General features: G+C 35.6%; 1 protein-coding gene across 16 annotated transcripts in view; it reads right to left on the bottom strand.

Moving 5' to 3' along the window:
• Positions 1 to 19987, bottom strand: part of LOC139137831 (kinesin-like protein KIF1A) — a 668091-nt gene that overhangs the window by 647418 nt on the left and 686 nt on the right. The window lies entirely within an intron of this gene.

The following is a 19987-nucleotide window of genomic DNA, read 5'->3' as shown; positions in this document are numbered from 1 at the left end:
TCATTATGGACTCAGTTGAAGATTATGCCAGGAAATGGGCTAAAAGGGAGGATGTAGAGTTGGACACACTGTCAGAATGGGTCAAATCTGTGAGGAAAATAGTGCGTGGCCGTATTGGTCGACTAAGATCACATGTTTGCAGAAGACCCTATTCTGTATTTAAAGATCCTGATGCTGTTAAGTGTTTGAGTGATATCCATGACAAATATGTTGTCGTCCCTGCTGATAAAGCTGCCAATAACATTGTATTTGTCTGTAAGAAGTATTATTTTGAATGTCTTATAGACGAACTTGGTGTAACTAAGACCTCAACCAACTCCACTACAGACAATCAATGTTCAACAAATCTGAAATTTTGGCAAACCATAAGTCATTCATGGATAATTTTAATATTACAACAAAGGATGACCATAATAAGTTGCCTAGCTTATACTGGATACCAAAGCTCCGCAAAACACCTTACAAAGCTAGGTTTATCGCAGGATCTTCAAAATGTTCAACAACAGAGTTATCGAAGATACTGACTTCTGTTCTTTGTACTGTTAAACGGGGACTTCAATCATACTGTGATGTTGTCTTTTCTCGGAGTGGTATAAATCAAATGTGATATTAAAAAATTCGAAGGAACTCTTGAAAATTTGAAATCAAGATCTGTTTCAAAAATAACATCTATTAAAACTTTCGATTTTTCCACATTGTATACCACAATACCACATGATAAATTGAAAGAACGCTTAAAAACATCATCAACCAAGCATTTTTCTACAAAAACGGTTCACGCCGTTACAAATATGTGGTATTAGGGTATAATTCTACATATTTTGTTAAAAATACAACTAATGCTAAAGTGTTTTATACCGAGAAAGACATTATCAGTATGCTTGATTTCCTCATTGACAACATATTTGTTGAATTTGGAGGGCACATTTTCCAACAGTGTATAGGAATTCCCATGGGCACTAACTGTGCTCCCTTACTTGCCGACTTATTTCTGTTCTCATACGAGGCAGAATTTATCCAGAACCTTATCAAGCAGAAAAAGGTCTCTGTAGCTCGTACTTTCAACCTAACATTTAGATACATAGACGATGTTATTTCATTGAATAACTCTGAATTCAGTAAATATCTCGCTATGATTTATCCTCCAGAATTGGAGATTAAAGAAACTACTGAAACGGCCTCTTCTGCTTCATATCTGGACATTTTACTTGAATTTGACTCCAATGGTCACCTTTCTACTAGGCTATATGACAAGAGAGATGATTTCAACTTTAGTATAATTAATTTTCCACACCTCATCAGTAATATTCCACTCTCACCTGCTTATGGGGTATACATTTCCCAGCTTATACGATATGCAAGAGCATGCAGTTCATATGGTGATTTTGTAGAGAGACATGGCCATCTCTCTTTCAAACTGTTAAATCAAGGTTACACCAGAGCAAGACTTGTCTCTACATTCAAACGCTTTTTTGGCAGGTATCGCAAGCTGGTAGATAAATACAATATCTCTCTTCGACAAATGATCACTGATGGCATCGGTGACATTGGGCCTTAGTTAGTGACCACTACCTATCTGACTTACAGATTGATATATGGCGGGTGCCACATGTGGGGCAGGATGCGCTTACTATTTTCGAAACACCTGACATCACTTCTTGGTCTTTTGGCCAGAGGTCCATATATCTTTCTTTCATGAATTTGACTTTGTTTGTACCGTCTATTTACTGTCTGTTCTGTGCTGTTTTGTGTCTATGTTTACAACTATTGTCTTACAAATTTTGACCTAGTGTTATTGGATTATGGATTGGTATGATTGCGATTATATGAAATGATGCTATATATCATAGCTATGCATGCTGCCAATTATCATTTCCAGCTTTGGGATTCACTGTGGAAGATTATTAAGCAATAATTGAAATGTGTTCGTTGTTCTTTCAAAAATAAAGTGTTTCCTTTGTTTTTGTATGAAGGACAACATTGTATACACCCGGTGGAATTCAAAGATTCTCTACAAAAGTCATTTTATGACGTAAGGCTAACTGTATTGATTTGCATTTGGTAAAAGTATTGTATATTCTCCCCTAAATTTTGCAATGGTGCAAAATCTTTTCTTAATTTTCTAAATTGTGTAGTGTCTGTACCCCATGTAAGGGTGCGATAAAGAAGGCCTGTTTATTATGGAACTAAGACAGTTTGTGCGAAACCATTTCTGCACTATATATGTGGCATATGTACCTAAGTCCTAGTAAGGTTTTCACATTAAAACAATGAGGTTGAAATTTGGCCATTTTTGACCCCTACTTTGTACACTCAATTGTGAAAATGCCGATATGTATATCGGATATTTACGCGCGATTTGACAGAATCTAGTGTCGCAGGGTTTTCAGTAGAAATTTGCCCAGGCGGAGAAATGTAAATTATAGGTGAAGAAGGAAGCTGAGGTTGGAGTGGGGACGTCGTGTCGCGGCGGCGGCAGCATAACATTGGCAGGGTATCTTCAACAGCACTTTATCCAGTTTTGTTGAATGTCAGTGTAAAATAAGTTTGCATTTTAAAAACAAAAACTGATTGCAGCGTGTTCATTTTCAAATTGACCGGCTACCTTCATATTTTGGCTGGCTACTTTTCAGCACTGTTTCGCTCTCTGGCCCGGAAATTTGGGTTTTGATAATAATATTTTGATTTTTTTGATGGCCTTGCAAGCCGGAGATTATATGTCAGAAGTGCCGATGTGGCTATATCATGTAGTCTAGCAATTTACGTGGTGAACTTGTTCCTATCACTGTAGTTCCCATAGTACCGCGATCAGGGAACGTGTTGTACTGGGAATCGCTCTCGAGGTCAACCTTACTTGCCCGATCACAGGCCAAATTATTCGAAATTCCGACGTTCACATCGGGTAAAGCCGAAAATTGGACTAACGTACAATTATGTTATGCCCGCGAATAGCCGACCATTTCCGAATGAAGCCGACTTTTGTTTCACTCAAACGCGGAAGAGAAAGTCGACGCTTGAGAGCTTTGTTTTCTGCGTAAGAGTAGGGCCTTGTCTGATGGGTTTGGTAGGTTTTTGATCAAATCTAAAGCGTCCAAAGTTACTGAGTCTCATTTTTCATACTTTGAAACGCCATGTTAGTCCATCCATGGTCAATCACGATGTCAATTTTCAAGTCGATCGACATCGCGTTTTGTGGACGGGCCGTGGTTGTGTCCATCGCGGAAGAGAAAGTTGACGCTTGAAAACTTTGATTTTCTGCGTAAGAGTATAGGACTTTGTCTGTTGGTTTTGGGAGGTTTTAGATCAAATCTAAAATTACTTGGTCTCACTTTTCGTACTTTTGAAACGCTACGTCGATCACAGTGTCAAATTTCAGGTCGACCGATGTCTACTGTGTTACAATTGACTGCCGGTGCTTTGTACACACACGGTGTTGTACAGGCTGGCGTTCAGTATCGTTAGTTTGAGGTTTTATCAAACATGAACACTGAAATTTAGCTCTCTTTTTCAATAATATTCAACAATTTTTCCAAACAAGATTTTACTTGCCAATAACAAAAAAGGAAAAACCTTTTTAAATTTTTATATGGACATTTTTTTTTATATATGCCTCCATGGTTTGTCGAACGCATTCAAATTTAAGCGAAGAAAATCATCGATCAGATTTTGACGTGTGCATGTGTTCTGAGGTTGACCTAGTTTGCAAGTGTGACAAGTTAATCAAAGTAGTCGAACGTGTGAAAATAGATACAGTGTTTCACATTCGTTGCACGCAAAGAGGTCAATAATCGTAAACAATTGTGGATCATACCATTTCTACTAGGGATTACTACTACTGTTACGTTTGTGAATGCAACAAATTTACGCGAAGAAAATCATCAGATTTTTGTATCAAAGCGAAAAAAACGTGAAAAGTAATGATGTACATTAAATAAAAAATAATGAAACAGAGTTATTTTTTATGATAGTCATTTTATTTATTTCATGATCCCCATCGTGCAGAATGGAAAATTCCTGGCTCCTGCTTCATCTGTCAATCATTGTCGGCATTGTGTGGCAAACTCTAACGTTGACTTTGCGTTCTTCTGAATCATTCCACCTGCATTTTAGTAGCATAAATAGGGGGATACGGACATATATCGCCGAAGTAATTATCTTAGAAGTGTAACTTATTTTATTTTGTACGCTATATAAAACTTTTTGACCTTTGTGTAGGTAATTTTTTTCAAGGGGAGTCAAGTTGAAATGCCGTAGACAAAGGTTGAGATGAAATTTAAAATTCTTAATAACGGCCCACCCCCCAAATAACCACCCATGGGCGGTTTTTCGAGTGGGCATACTCTCAGAAAAATCCGGTCATAAATATTCTTTCAAATTTGACAGATGTTAAGTTCTAAACCACATGTTACTTGTTCCTAACACAGGTAAAGAGATGTGCCCCGTCCACTAGAGGAAACAGTTGGCGATATATTTTGCAAAACGCTGAAAAATAGCTCAAGAACTATCAATGTGTCGGGCAGTACAGCCGACGCAAAACATTCGGGCATTCTTACCTACTGGGGATAGAGTATTTTCAAATGAAAACGGGCATTATGTCAAGGAAAGGCGATGACTTAATTTTTCAAGTTGAAGAAAAATGCTCTTTCTGGTTGTGTAAGTGAATCAATCGAAATGTTTGTTCCCTATGAAATCTGGATTATGGATCTCGTAGCCAGTACACGTTGATCAACTGCCGTTGTGATAAGATACAATAGAATGCGTTGAAATTTATTTCTATCTCAAAATATCGAGAAATACATGTATTCTAGGATAAATAGCCTTCATCCAGTCTCGTATCAGTTGAGACTGGCTTGATCGGTTTCCGTCATTTGTTAATGTGCGATCCAGTTTCAGTGTTACGTAGTCTTCACCATTCCTCATTCAATGCAACTCCATTCTGCGTGGCAGTATTATTTTGAGGGACCAATTAAGCTGCTAGTAGCAGATAACTACTTTTTTCAACAAGAACTCTGAATATAAATGCAGCACCTGTCAACTTTCTATGGATTTTTGGAGGAAGAGAACAAAAATTCAAAAAATCGCAGTGTTTGTCGATCATCTGTGTCAATCGCTAGGAAAAGTCCATCTTAATAATTGCGGTCGCTACCCAGCACATTCTAACAATATCATGATATTTCAACAAATTTGCTTGCTTTTTAACTGAAAACGGAAACCTTCATAAAACAGGCTAATCCAGTTCAAGCTTGATAAAATCGATGCTTCAATCGACACTTTCCAAAGGATGATTTCCGGAAATGATCTGGCTTGGCATCTCACTAACTAATATTCACTATGCACTTGAATGTATGTAACACGTTGCAGCTACGGTTTATGGACTTGCTTTCCTCTGTCAGCTATATTTTGATGACAAGTTATGCTACGATTTTGATTGGTTCAATTGAAAGTGATGTGACAGCACTAAAACTGCTTCTGATATTTGATTGAATTGTAGTAAAATTTGTCATTAAATTCATGGGATATTTTGACAGATCAAGATAACATTAGCAGACACTGAGCAGCACTGTGAAGTGGAGCACAGACAAGGAGTCTGTGAGTGGAACGTGCTCAAACCACGAGGTCTCTGATGTATTTTGGGGTTTGGGCCTTTGTGGTCATTGCTTTGTGAACACTGAGCAAGTACACATTGAATTTGATCGCGTACGTACAGAGAAATGTCTTGAAAAAAGTTGTCGCAAAAAGAAACTAACCTAATCCTTAGTTGCAATATTGTAAAATTTGGTAGCCTATGCAACTAAATGGTCGCAACTTTGAGCCCTGGACCACTGTACGAACCATTGATGTATAAAAATATACATACATCCATATACGAACAGTCATAGTCTTTCTCAATGGTGAAATTCATATAATTGCCTTACAATATAATTGCTTTACAATATTTTACACATGTGCATTTCAATATGTCCAGTTGTATAAGCAAATCGAAACCGGTGCGAGGGGTATAAAAGGCCGCTTACTCATTGAAAATTCATAAGGCGCTTGAGTGGTAACTAGCAACGGCACGGTAGACTGCTCAATGAAAATCACGCTCAACAATTCTCAAACGAAATTACTGGCATACCATAAGCATAGACTGTTTCATAAAAACCTAGGCCACATAGGTATCTGCAAAGTTTCAGAAAGTTTTTTTAATTACAGTGATTATGGGAAAAATCGCTTTCGGAACAAATGGAATGGCCAGTCCTTCCATGATTCAAACAATTATCAATCGATCAGCGACGCCCAGGTGTACAAATACAATCACATATGATGTAAAGAAACCGTGTTTACGCTAAGAGCAAGGAGCTCATATCAGCGTGCAAAGGATGAAAACTTCGTGTTATCACAGACTTTTACATGTACTTGTGTCTGTGATGCAATAAAATCACGAAAGTGAACCCTTTTTCGGATCTGACTGTGCAAGGGGACTAGTCAAGTACCAGTAGTACTTGCGAAAAGTGTGTAAACTTTTTTAAACAACGGAGACCATAGTTTGCATTGACAATGATATCGAAAACAACCATCAAAACACTGAGGTATCCTCCGATTCTTGCTCCATGCCTCCATGATCAATTTAATTATAGTCAGTTGAAGAGATTCACGTTTTTTACAATCCCATCAAAATCTACGGCTGAACGTGACGGTACCAAACATATAATGCTGGCTCTGAAAACAGCTGTATGGTTTGTGTACATGTACACGACAGTGCTTTACACGTGTGTTTGGAGGGCTGGTAGGTTTTGATATACTGGTTATCCCAGTGACATTTTGACTTCTGTTATGAGAATTAAATAAAGCTTGTAAGGCTTCTTTCTTGCAATCTTTCTAGTGGTCTCATGCCTTATGCGGGATATCGGACCGCAGGCGGGCGAAGATTGCATTATAAGCGCGCCAACCTAAACTCACAGCATGGACATCACATTTACGAAATCGAAGTCCAAAGTCAACTACGTCATTGTTAGAATAAGAGAGGTTTTCCATCACACTCACACAGGAGCATATCACCACAAATTTTGCACAGATAGCGTTGCACTGGCATCGAAAAAAGGTAGTCTTTAGTGTTTTAACTATGGTAGAGGTCCCCTAGCTCTTAAAAAAATGTTTGAAAAGGGAAAGTCATTTTTTACTGTTATTCAGGAAAGTTTGACAAGGCAGTGCTTGCATTCAGAATGCATGACTGCTATTGTAAATGGATTTTTAGATTCTTTAAAGTTCAAGTTTGAGTGTCAAAGAGGTGTCAAAAGTGAGATTAACCAAAAAGACTACTCTGTGACTTCAAAAGAGGGGTGCAAATATGGCTTGTTTTCAACATTTTTGACAGAATAACAGTTTTCCTACATAATTTTATGCCAATTTAATCCAACCTTTGAAATGAGATATGGACATGGAATTTTTACAGCCTATTAACAAGGTTACAGATAAGATTTGTATGGCACAATTTTCCTGTATTTGAAGTACTTTTTGAAAAGTCACATTTTGAAATTTGAAAGAAATGTTAATAATTTTTTGATATGTAATTTTAATACAAATCCTGCTGTACAAATCTTACAATTAATAGTGTCAACATATTTATAACTAATTTGGTAATATTAATACTATTATTATTCAATTCAAATATGTAACAAGTCATCGCTGATGACACAGTCCCCGCTTGTCCATTTTGTTATAATCTTTGGTGTCAAGGTAGCTGTGGTCTAGGTAGCTGTGGAATAACACTGATGCAACGGGTGCATCAGGCCTGTGACTTGCATAATAAAGTAATCTGAGGAACGTTTAATAAATGACCCATCTCTGCCGGTAATGACCACTGAAGGAACTTTTGATTACATCACACATAACGATGCCCTCACTGCCTCTAATGTCATGACAGCACATACTATACACATGGTTTGGTGGAATTTTAGAAATGGTATGGGATCGGGTATGTTGTGTAATCAGCCATTTCAGATCATATAATGAAACAAATTAATGTCCACAAGAATGCAGCCATAGTATTTTATCTTCGTATCACGTTTGAACAAATTCAGTCCATCGAGGGACAGTGACCTATGTTTATGTTTCATAGACATAAAAAAATCACACCAAAATTGAAATCAAATGGCTGTCTATTGACCATATGGATCATAGCAAAAAATTAGTAGACATGCATATGTATGCCATAGTACTTTATCTTTGTACCAAGTCTCAACAACATTGGTTAAGGAATATTTGCATATGATAAAGCCTCAAAGACATGAAAAAATCCAAAAATGACAATCTGGCAGCCATATTGGAATATGTCACGAAGTAAGTTGACATGTATACGTATGCCATAGTGCTTGATCTTTGTACCAAGTTTGGACAAGATGGGTGTAATGACCTTTGAATTACGCTTCAAAGACATGCAAAATTCAAACAAAATGGCAGTTCTTCAGCCATATTGGATCCTATTCCAAGGTTAATTGATACATGCATATGTATGCCACGGTGCTTTGCCTTTGTGCCAAGTTTGAACAAAATCGGTTCAAGAATGTTTGAGTTATGGTTCAAAGACATGAAAAAATTGCAAAAAAATGGCCGCCTGTCGGCCATATTGGATCATATCATGAAATAAATTGGTGTTCATATGAAGTGCATAATGTTTTGCTTTTGTGCCAAGTTTGAACAAATTCGGTTCAAGGATGTCTGAGTTATGGTTCAAAGACACAAAAAATCGCAAACAAAATGGCCGCCTCGCAGCCATATTGGATCGCATTGCAAAATAATTTGACATGCATATGTACGCTATAGTGTTATGCCTTTGTGCCACGTTTGAACAGAGTCTGTTCAAGGATGTCTGAGTTATGGTCTAAAGACATGAAAAATCGCAAAAAAATGGCCGCCTCGCGCCCATATTGGATCGTATCGCAGAATAATTTGACATAGATATCAAAGCCATAGAGTTATGCCTTTGTGCCAAGTTTGAACAGAATCTGCTCAAGGATGTCTGAGTTATGGTCCAAAGACATGAAAAATCGCAACAAAATGGCCGCCTCACACCCATATTGGATCGTATCACAAAATAAATCGACGTGCATCTGTAGGTCATAGTGCTATGCCTTTGTCCCAAGTTTGAACAAAATTGGTTCAGCAGTGTCTGAGAAACTGTTGATGACGGACGGACGGACGGACGCACGCACGCACGCACGCACGGGACCCAATCTACAAGTCCCCGCCGGACATCGTCCGCAGGGACTAAAAAAACATGAAAAATTAAATTTTAATATTGACTGGTGTCATATTTCAAAATCATGGCTACAAATATACATTTTTTAAATTTTTTGGAAAAAGTATTAACTAAGGGAGTTATCCTGAAAATTTGAACTGAATATCTTGATTCTAACACTTGAAACTTGACATTAACTCTGAGAAAAGAATTGGTGCAAAAAAAGCCTTTACCGCTACCTTAAGCATTTTTACTTCAGCCAATTCCTAATTTGCATATTCTATGAACTTTCCTACTTAGGGATATTTATCTGTATTGACTAGACCAAAGTTGACGAAACTTGCTATGTACATAAAGATACTATGATACAACGTTACTGAAAGTCATTAAGCATTTTTACTTCATCCAGCTCCTAATTTGCATATTTAATGAATTTTTGAAATTAGGGATATATATTTGAATTTACATGACCAAAATTGATGAAACTTGCTATGTACATTAAAGATACTATTATGTAGGCTAACATTATTGAAAGGCATTAAGCATTTTTACTTCAGCCAATTCCTAATTTGTGTATTTAATGAACTTTCATAATTAGGGATATATACTTGGATTTATTTGATCAAAGTTGGCATAACATGCTATGTACATTGATGATTATACCAGGTTATACCAATATTGAAAGTCATTTCGCACCTAAGTTTTCGTGTCAGCTAATCTATAGTTTGCATATCTAATCAGCTTTCAGACTTGACCAAAGGCAATTACACTTGCTATATAAAGTGGTGATACAATGACAGCAGTCAAAGAAATTAACTATTTCTATTTCAGCTAATTGCGTATTTGAATACTTAATGATCTATAAAGTTAATTTGTGGTGAATATAGTTCATTATGTTGATCATAATACTTTCAATGAAGTTGCAAACATGTGGCAAAGGTTCAAATTTACACATAACTTCAATATATAGTGAAACACGTGAGCATTTACAGTTCATATCTGGTGAATATGAGGCATTTGAGTTTTGCTAATCATGATTTTGATCGCTGTTTTTGAGTGTCAGTCTTTCAACCCTTGTCATGCAATATAAAATAGTCGTTTTTTCCACAAATACTCTTCTTTCAAGTGAAATATAACATTACAGAAAATAGTGTCAAAAGTTTTTGACTTAAATAAATTTTTATCATCAATACCAAAAGTGAGTTTTTTTACCCCAAATATACACCCACTTCATCCTTTGAGTAAACTAATGGTACCATAGTAAACTTTAGAGTCTCTGCTTTTTTGCTCACATGTTGACACACATGAGCATATGTTGCAGCGATGTCTGTCCGTCTGTGTGTCTGTCTGTCTGTCTGTCTGTCTGTCTGTCTGTCTGTCTGTCTGTCTGTGTGCTCAATATCTCAAAAACGGCTCATCAGATCAGAATCAAATCTGGTACATAGATTCAGTTTGCAAATGGCAAGAACTGATTAGTTTTTGGTAGGTGTGGCTTGCTTACTTTTTGCTCATTTGCATAATTAATGATTTTAGAAAAAACGGTTATATATTGACAACGACTGCTAACAATTTGATGAGATTTGCTACAAATGTTGATCTTACCAAGATATATCAGCTGTGAAAGATATTAAGGCGTGACATAAAAGATAATGGATAATTTGCATATTTAATGAACTTTCCTAATTAGGGATATATATCTAATTTGACTTGATCAAAATTGACAAAACTTGGTATGCATATTGAAGATACTATGATTTAACATTATTGAAAGTCATTAAGCATTTTTACTTTATCAAACTCTTAATTTGCATGTTTAATGAACTTTTGAAATTAGGGATATTTAGTTGAATGGACTTTACCAAAATTGATGAAACTTGCTATGTACATTGAAGATACAATGATATAACATTGTTGAAAGTCATTAAGCAGTTTTACTTCAGCCAAATACTTATTTGCATATTTAATAAACTTTCCTAATTAGATATATAAATCTGAATGGACTTTACCAAAATTGATGAAACTTGCTATGTACATTGAAGATACTATGATATAACATTGTTGAAAGTCATTAAGCAGTTTTACTTCAGCCAAATACTTATTTGCATATTTAATAAACTTTCCTAATTAGATATATAAATCTGAATGGACTTTACCAAAATTGATGAAACTTGCGATGTACATTGAAGATACTGTAATATAACATTGTTGAAAGTCATAAAAGGCGGAGCCTCCCTTTAAAAGGACGCCAAGGTATGGCGGCGTTCATCGTGTAAGTGGACACCAAACAGGCAACACGCGGGGACACACTCCAGAAAATGCCACTTTTTAGTGTCCCCGGCTGCAAAAACACAAACAGACTGCCAAGCGGTCAGCGTGAAGTTGCTGCCGATCGAACTCTGTGGTTATATTCAAAGTTTCACGTGACTGGAAGACAATTTTTCAGGAAATTCGAGTGTTTGTGGTGGGGAATCAATGACTGTCGGCGATTTGAACCGACCGTCAATCAAAAGCTTGCATAAACTCTGTTTGCAGGATTAGCAAAATGTGACAAAAGGTTGAGATCAGTTTGTGTAATTAATGTTATAGAAATCAAACATCATACTGGCCATGTGTTTGACTGGGAGGAGAACTCCACTAATGCGAGAACCTGGGATTGAAAAGTGCGGCTTTAAGCAGTTTTACTTCAGCCAATTCCTTATTTCCATATTTAATGAACTTCACTAATTAGGGATATATATCTGAATTGATTCGACCGAAGTTGATGAATCTTGCAACATATATTGAAGATACTATAAAACAACATTACTAAAAGTCATGAAACTTTTTTACTTCAGCCAATTCCTAATTTGCATATGCTATGAACTTCCTAATTAGGGATATTTATCTGTATTGACAAGACCAAATTTGACAAAAATTGCTATGAACATTAAAGATAGTATGATACAGCATTGAAAGTCATTAAGCATTTTTACTTTAGCCGATTCCGTATTTGCAAATTTAATGATTTTTCCTAATTAACGATATTTATCTGTCTTGACTTGACCAAAGTTGACGAACTGCTTTGTACATTAAAGATACTATGATACGACATTATTGAAAGTCATTTAACATTTTTAATTCAGCCTATTCATAATTTGCATATTTAATGAGAACATTTTAGTCAATTCCTAATTTGCATATTTTAATGAACTTTCCTGATTGGGGATATATACTTGGATTTAAAATAAATCTGTGGTGAATATCATTCATTATGTTGATCATAACACTTTAAATGAAGTTGCAAACATGTGGCAAAGGTTCAAATTTACACATAACTGCAACATATAATTAAACACGTGAGCATTTTCAGTTCATATCTGGTTGAAAATATATAGTATGACTATGAGGAGGTTGCCTTGTCAAATTTGTTGAGAAATATTGCTTTGAAAAAAACTGTGTTGTCAACATGCAGCTCCACCTTAAACCGAGCATAGTTAGTACATGATTGGTCAGAAACGCTGTTCCACTAAGCATGAACACCTCCACCTAAGTATAACAGTTTGTTTATTGGATCCTTAACGCTTTTTTTAGTACAACTTCAGACATGAGCTGAGCACAATCAAGTTTTCTAAGTTTTCTTGACAAAGCATATAGTTTAATCAATTCCCATTGATATCATTGACATTTGAGTGAACAGCAAGGTGAAGCACTTGACGAAGTGAAGTTGGGGCAAATGTAATAAATTGTGCAAGAGGCTCCCCACCTTACTATCCAAAAGTTTGTGTTGCATTCATGTTTGTTTTGTTTGCGATATGTGTGAAATAGGATCCCTACATTACTAAAACAATGCTAAAATCCATTACAAACCTATCATTGCACTAACTAACAAACATCGAAATAAAAGCACTAGGCAAAGGCCTAAAATTTATTCCGACACTGACAAAATCAAACAGAAAACAACTACTTCATGATTTCAACAAATATAGTCTGATACATTATGAGGCACAAACAATTGCAACACCACCCACTCAAAAGAAAAATCAAACTGGACTCCCGGATCAAAAGTTATGCCGAAGGAACTAAACTTGCACTTCTAGAGACACCTTTTCATGAAAGGAACCAAAACATATCGTGTGCCAAAAATATTGGGACAACCAAACTTGCAAATGAAAGAAAAATTACCATAAACCCTTTGACAAGGGTCATGGCATTGTCATTGTCAACACAAAAGATTACCACGAATACGAAAGACAATTAAGCAACACTCAATATTATATAAAACTAAACAGCGATGACACTGACAACTTAACTAAAAAGTCACACTCTTCACAGGCATACTACTGAACAGAGAATACAAAATATAGCATCAAAGTGACACTGTGCTCACATTTGGTTACAAATCAAAAGCCAAAGTAAGTGTATACACAATATTTAATAGCATTTATGGACCTTGAGCTTGTGATATTCATAGTCAAGTCCATTAGAAAAATTTTTGATGCATTCTCCATTGAAGTATAAAAAGGTTGGCAACTCTTGCAACTGTTGATCACACACACTTAGACAATACAATGCAACCTAGTACATCATAATTACTAAGACAATCTGCCATACAAAAGTAAAGGTGTCGTCTTATATTGTATTGTATAGAATTAATGTAGACAATATTTGGTTTCTCTAAGGTCTACCGGTATGGTTGCACAATCAGGTAACATATGAGAATGGGCATTCTTCAGAGCTTCCACTGGTAGTGATGCTGCCACACCAACATGATAATGGTATATCCCAAACTGCCATCAAGTTAAACAAGTATTGCAGTATCATAGACAAATGGGGAAACTTTCAAGCACAAACCTATCAAGGAGCCTGTGGCATCAAATATGTACATCTGTTTTAAAGCCTAGGTCTAACCACATTTTTAAAGCATCAAACCAGGAATTTGTATAGAAGCCTTTACTTGACCTACACAGACAAACAATTCCATAAATATGACAATGAAAAGAAACAGAAACCTTTCAAACCAAATTTCCAAGCATTTTTTTCATACAAAATTGTCATATTTACATCTACAGATGTAAGAGTTGGTGATTTAATAGTAACCTGACATTGTTAGATTAAGCAGCAATAGTGTCTATACAGATGACGCTTTTTGTGTATATACTTATGTTATCCTAAATCTTGTAAATGAAATGCTGTTGTTCACAAGACCTGTACACCACTTCTTCTAGATTCACTCATGGTGACCTCAATGCAACACTTTTTTAAAATCATGTTGGCTGCCTTGCCAAGATAATCTGACCAATGTTGACTGAGATATTCACTAAGTTTACACTTTTGTTGCTCATTAGGATTTTATTTCGTCATGTTTGTTTCATTTGAACAAATACTAATTTACAGTTCAGCATGTATCTACCACAAATACAGAGGTAAAATGTGCAGCAATTCTCAATTTGCTACATTTGGACCAGGGACTTAAAGGATATCATATTTGGCACATTTTTCAATAAAACAGGCAAAACTTTAATAGATCTGTACCCCAAAACTTATTTTAAACACAACATATACCTGGTATATATTTCTATGATAATTTTTGTAAAACAGTGTGTCAGCTGCACTGGTTAATATTTCATGTAACAATAACAAACTTCTGTCTTCTAATTTACTCAGCCAAATTTCATCAATATTTGGAACTTAAAAATCCAAAGTTGATACCTGCTACCTGATATGTACATGTAATTCCTGAACACAATACTTTAGACTATAAATTGAAAAAAAACATAAAAAATCATATATACCAATTTTATGCTTTTCAACAAGAATATCACATACATTGTCCCTCCCAATATATGTACCAAATAACAAAGTAATAACTCTCTCAACAATAGAAATATTGCAGATTATGAAAAATTTTTTTTTTTTCTTATTCCTTCATCAACATCTACAAGATTCCATATTGAAACTTGCCACATTTAATGAGGAAACTATTAAGTTATGAACTCCAAAACTTTGTCTTGGCATCCAAATGTGCCTTGGCCTATAGGCAGGTTAACAAACAGCTGGTATATGGGCACTCAGGACAAATATATTAGATCAATTTGATTAGTTTCTTGTCCTCTTTTCACTTATGTGATAATTTTAAGACAATCAACCCGCAAAGCAGTTTATATGCACTGTTGAATCTTTTATCTTTGCAGGCACATAGCAAACTTTTCTTGATTTCTCATGAATGACATTTGACAGACTGAAAAACATAACATGCAACCAAATGTTTACATTTTGCCCATACACTAGATACATGGAAAGATTTCATTAATTAACTTAGAAACCCTACAGGGAAAAGTAAACATTGTTTTCTTCCATGGCCAAATTGAAAGCGACTATTTACAACCTTGATACTCTTCAACATTGAAAAAATTATGGACTATAGTTAGTGGAGAGCAAAACCAGCTAAAATCACCTTCACCTTTGCTTTCTAGTGAATTTTTTACTGTATTTCAACTCCAAATACCTAAAGGAATCTACATGCCAAGTTTCAATCCAATCTGACCAATGGTTACAGAGATTTAGCAATTTGCAGGGTTTTTCCTTTTTTCCCCTCATTTCATATTTTTGACACTGACAAGTTCATTTGAGCAAATTCACATCTCCACCCCTAGGTGTACCTGTACACCACATATTAAGATAGTAGCTGCTGAGGTTTAGGAGTTTTTGAAATGGACGGACAGATATACTTACATACATACTTTATTACTTACATCTATACATGTACATACATACCGGTACACAAAGACATGGTGCAAATGGATGCAAATGAACTGATTCAGCTTACGCAATAACCTCACATTGTTATACCAAATGTGAGCTAAAAACAACAAAAGCACTGAAATAACAGCAGATATAGACCATAGTATCTGAAATACACTATCAAACCGCACAGTAACACAAAAAGAAACAACGAACAAACCTAATTTCAGCACAACATACAGCCCATACGTTATCTCAAGGGAAGTCTTTTGAAACACTAACACAGCTGAAAAAAGTCACAACACTCAGGAATCTATTCCCAGAATCACCAATCATTGTTTACAAGAGAAACAAAAATTTAAAAGACATTAGTCAAAACAAAATCTACAGAAGTAAAGAAACATAAAACAAACAAACTAGATCGCCAAACAGATTTGCAATGTGATCAAAACATTGATATAGTTGCTTCACTAGTTGAAGAGCAAGAATACTAAATGCACCAAAAAATTCACAAACACAAACTGAGGAAAGAATCTACACCGCCACTGATGAGAAATCCCACTTGAGTTTCAAAATCCAAGTGTCAAAAGCACGGTCCCTCCACTCTATCAACTTTTGTAACACCATAGGTCCAACTGCATCTCGCCATAAGTTTTCCCCAAACAAACAAAACATTATTGTACTCAATAATGTACATTTCCCTAATGTACATTTTCCTACACAAATCTGAAATGAAACAAACACTACGGTATTGTAACACAAACAATCAGATGTAATGCAGGGATCCTATTTCACATACATCTGAAACGAAAGAAACATTAACGCAACATAAACTTTTGGATAGTAAGGTGGGGAGCCTCTTTCACATTTTCTTACACAGGCTAGCCAGCATGTAAACATTTTTTCTGTTTGTCTGTGATTTAATATTGTGAATAAGTCAGCATATCAAAATTAGACTACAATATATCAAAACTGAACCACATTAACATGAATATACTTGGCCTACATTAGATAAAAAATAAAAACATTCAATAACCGCCAGCTTCATACAAAGCTTGGATCAAGGTACGGGCCAGGGTACGGGCGCAGCGAATCTTTGACCCCGGGAACGCTAACGCTCGCAAACAGGTGAAGTCAGTCAATTTTTATTTTAGTGTTATGTCCCCTTGGCCAGAATGTTCTGCATCTGTGAATGCCGGACCCTTGTCCACAACGGCAGAGAAAACATCAGTTTTGTAGTCATTCAAGTAACTTGAAATGGACCATTGATACATAACATACTGTCACACCAATCAACATGAAGCAAGTGTAACACTCGTCGCTGCTGTATAATGCATGGGGCATACAGTGTCAGCTTTTAGAGCGTATGGACATACACAAGCGCGTTCGTATTGCCGTGGTTTGAGGGACTTTTATGGGTTAAATACTCGAAATTATCGTGTGTCGCAACACATTTCTTTTATGTCCCATTGACTAAACATAGGGCCAAAGTCCCTGAAGCTACTATAGACATGGATACAAAATTAAGTATTTCCTGACTGTATGAAATTATCTCACTTAGGTCATCCTAGGGACTTGTAAACCAAATATTAAAGCTGTCTGACCAGCGGTTTTGAAAGAACAAGCAACTCAACAGTTGACAGAGCTCTGCTGTGTTATGTAGAGAATAACCTTTTGTGACACATGTATTGATGAAGAAGGTGGATATCTTTGATTAACATTGTAAGTGAGTTCTGTTGAATAAGTTGAGACTGTACATACTCAGAGAAAGCACACTGAAGAGACAAATGTTTGAAACTTAAGAAGTTCAAGGTCATCAAAAGCATTATAAGGAATTATGTAACTTTCATTGCACTGTTTACACAGATTGCATAATTGCTATAAATAGCACATGAGGAATCTTACAGCCCTGCTTTACCATAAAAACCCTATCACTTTGACCACTCTTTTAATTGACCACTCTATTTTTTTCCTCAAAAAGTAATTTTATTTTATCCTTACGAAGTCAACCATAAATGGAAATTAGAACTTTCTCTATCTCTATCTCTATCTCTATTGACTATTTTAAGCAATTTCTTTTAGATACCATACAGGGCACAATAAATGACGGTTCAGAATATGTCAAAGTTGGGATTCAGGAAAGTTGCCTTTACATGTTTAATCCTCCAAGATGGTAAGCATTTCACTATGAACTGTCAAAAAAAGTTGAACTTTCTGATAAATCTACACTAAAATTACTTTGGCTTTGATGATTTCCTAATTAATTCAATTATTTAAAATCATATTAATTATTTTTTTCTGGGTGAATTGATAGGGTTTATACAGTACACGAATTACATACAATGTAAGTCAAATTTTGACCAAAAATGACAAAAAAATTCCTTAAAAATACACATTTGCATATTTCATCACAATTTGAACAAGTCTAAGTTGGGTTACCCCTAGGGACCTGTATACCAAATAACAAACTGTCTGACCAGCGGTTATGAAGAAGAAGATTTTTTATCAAAAACACCTTTTTTGGCATTAATTTGCCTATTTTCAACAATTTGAAAAATTAAAAAAAATAGTTTCTCAAAATCATATTTTTCATCTACGCAACAAATATCAAATCAGTTCGTACTGCGGTTCTCAAGATATTTGAGTGGACGGACGCCTCACAAACGGACATACATACATACATACATACATACATACATACGTATACATACATACATACAGACTGACGACGGACGCCGGACGGATACCCATCCCAATAGCTTCTATAGACTATAGTCTATAGTAGCTAAAAAATGGTGACTTGGATACTTTACAACATAACATGCACTTTTAATAGTCTGCAAGTATCCATTTCAACTCAATGGACAATGGACACATCATTAGGTGTCACCGTTCTCAAACAACCGGAAATCCAGTCATTGTGGACTGACAAGGTAGGAGTGCAGAGAAATACTTATAGAAGAGCCAAGAGTAGAATTTGGGATTCAGTGGAGATAATTTGTTTGCATTCCTGCCAGCCTGATCAAACGTACTCTTTGAAGTATTATCGCCCTCATTCACACTGAATATTCATGGACTTGGTGGTTATCCGGTTCTCGGCCTGGTCCGGATAGCTACCATGTCAAACTTTGTACAGGCAAAAGCTGGAATGACCATCTTGTCTTGTTCATTTTTTCATTTTTATGAGGCTAAATAGCAGTAGACTACTGACTAAAACAAGTTGAGTCATCAGCCTTTAGAGCTCGTCTCTATTACCCTGCTCGTTCTGTTGTACAGACAAATAATTTGCAATGTCTGAATATTGTTATTCAAGTATTGACATATTATGCCAATTGGCAATTGTAGGCCTATATAATATAGTCTGCACATATAAGAAACACTGTTGTGACAAAAACTATGTCCCATGAATAAAAAAAGACGAAAATCATTTTTTAAAAGCTGGGAACTCTTTTAATGCATTAACAGTTATTTTTCTCTTTGTCTTTTGATTCTGTATGTTGAATATTTAAGAGCGTTTTATTTTTTTCGAGTAAAATTACTTCAATCATCAGTTGAGTCATCAGCCTTTAGAACTCGTCTCTATTACCCTGCTCGTTCTGTTGTACAGACAAATAATTTGCAATGTCTGAATATTGTTATTCAAGTATTGACATATTATGCCAATTGGCAATTGTAGGCCTATATAATATAGTCTGCACATATAAGAAACACTGTTGTGACAAAAACTATGTCCCATGAATAAAAAAAGACGAAAATCATTTTTTAAAAGCTGGGAACTCTTTTAATGCATTAACAGTTATTTTTCTTTTTGTCTTTTGATTCTGTATGTTGAATATTTAAAAGCGTTTTATTTTTTTTAAGTAAAATTACTTCAATCATCAAAAAACAAGCAGTTCCTTTGCAACATTGAAATGTGATTTAATTTGGAAGTAAAAAAGACCGTATTAGGTCAAGGTGAAACTAAAACATTCCAGAAAAATGCAGAATTTGATCGTCTTGAGCTTTTGAACATAGCGTCTTAAAACGCTGTACTAATAAAAATTTACC

This window comes from Ptychodera flava, chromosome 7, assembly GCF_041260155.1.
Source record: "Ptychodera flava strain L36383 chromosome 7, AS_Pfla_20210202, whole genome shotgun sequence".
Taxonomy (NCBI): Eukaryota; Metazoa; Hemichordata; class Enteropneusta; family Ptychoderidae; genus Ptychodera; species Ptychodera flava.
The sequence above is the reverse complement of the archived record's forward strand: the minus strand, read 5'-3'. Positions and strand labels throughout refer to the sequence as shown.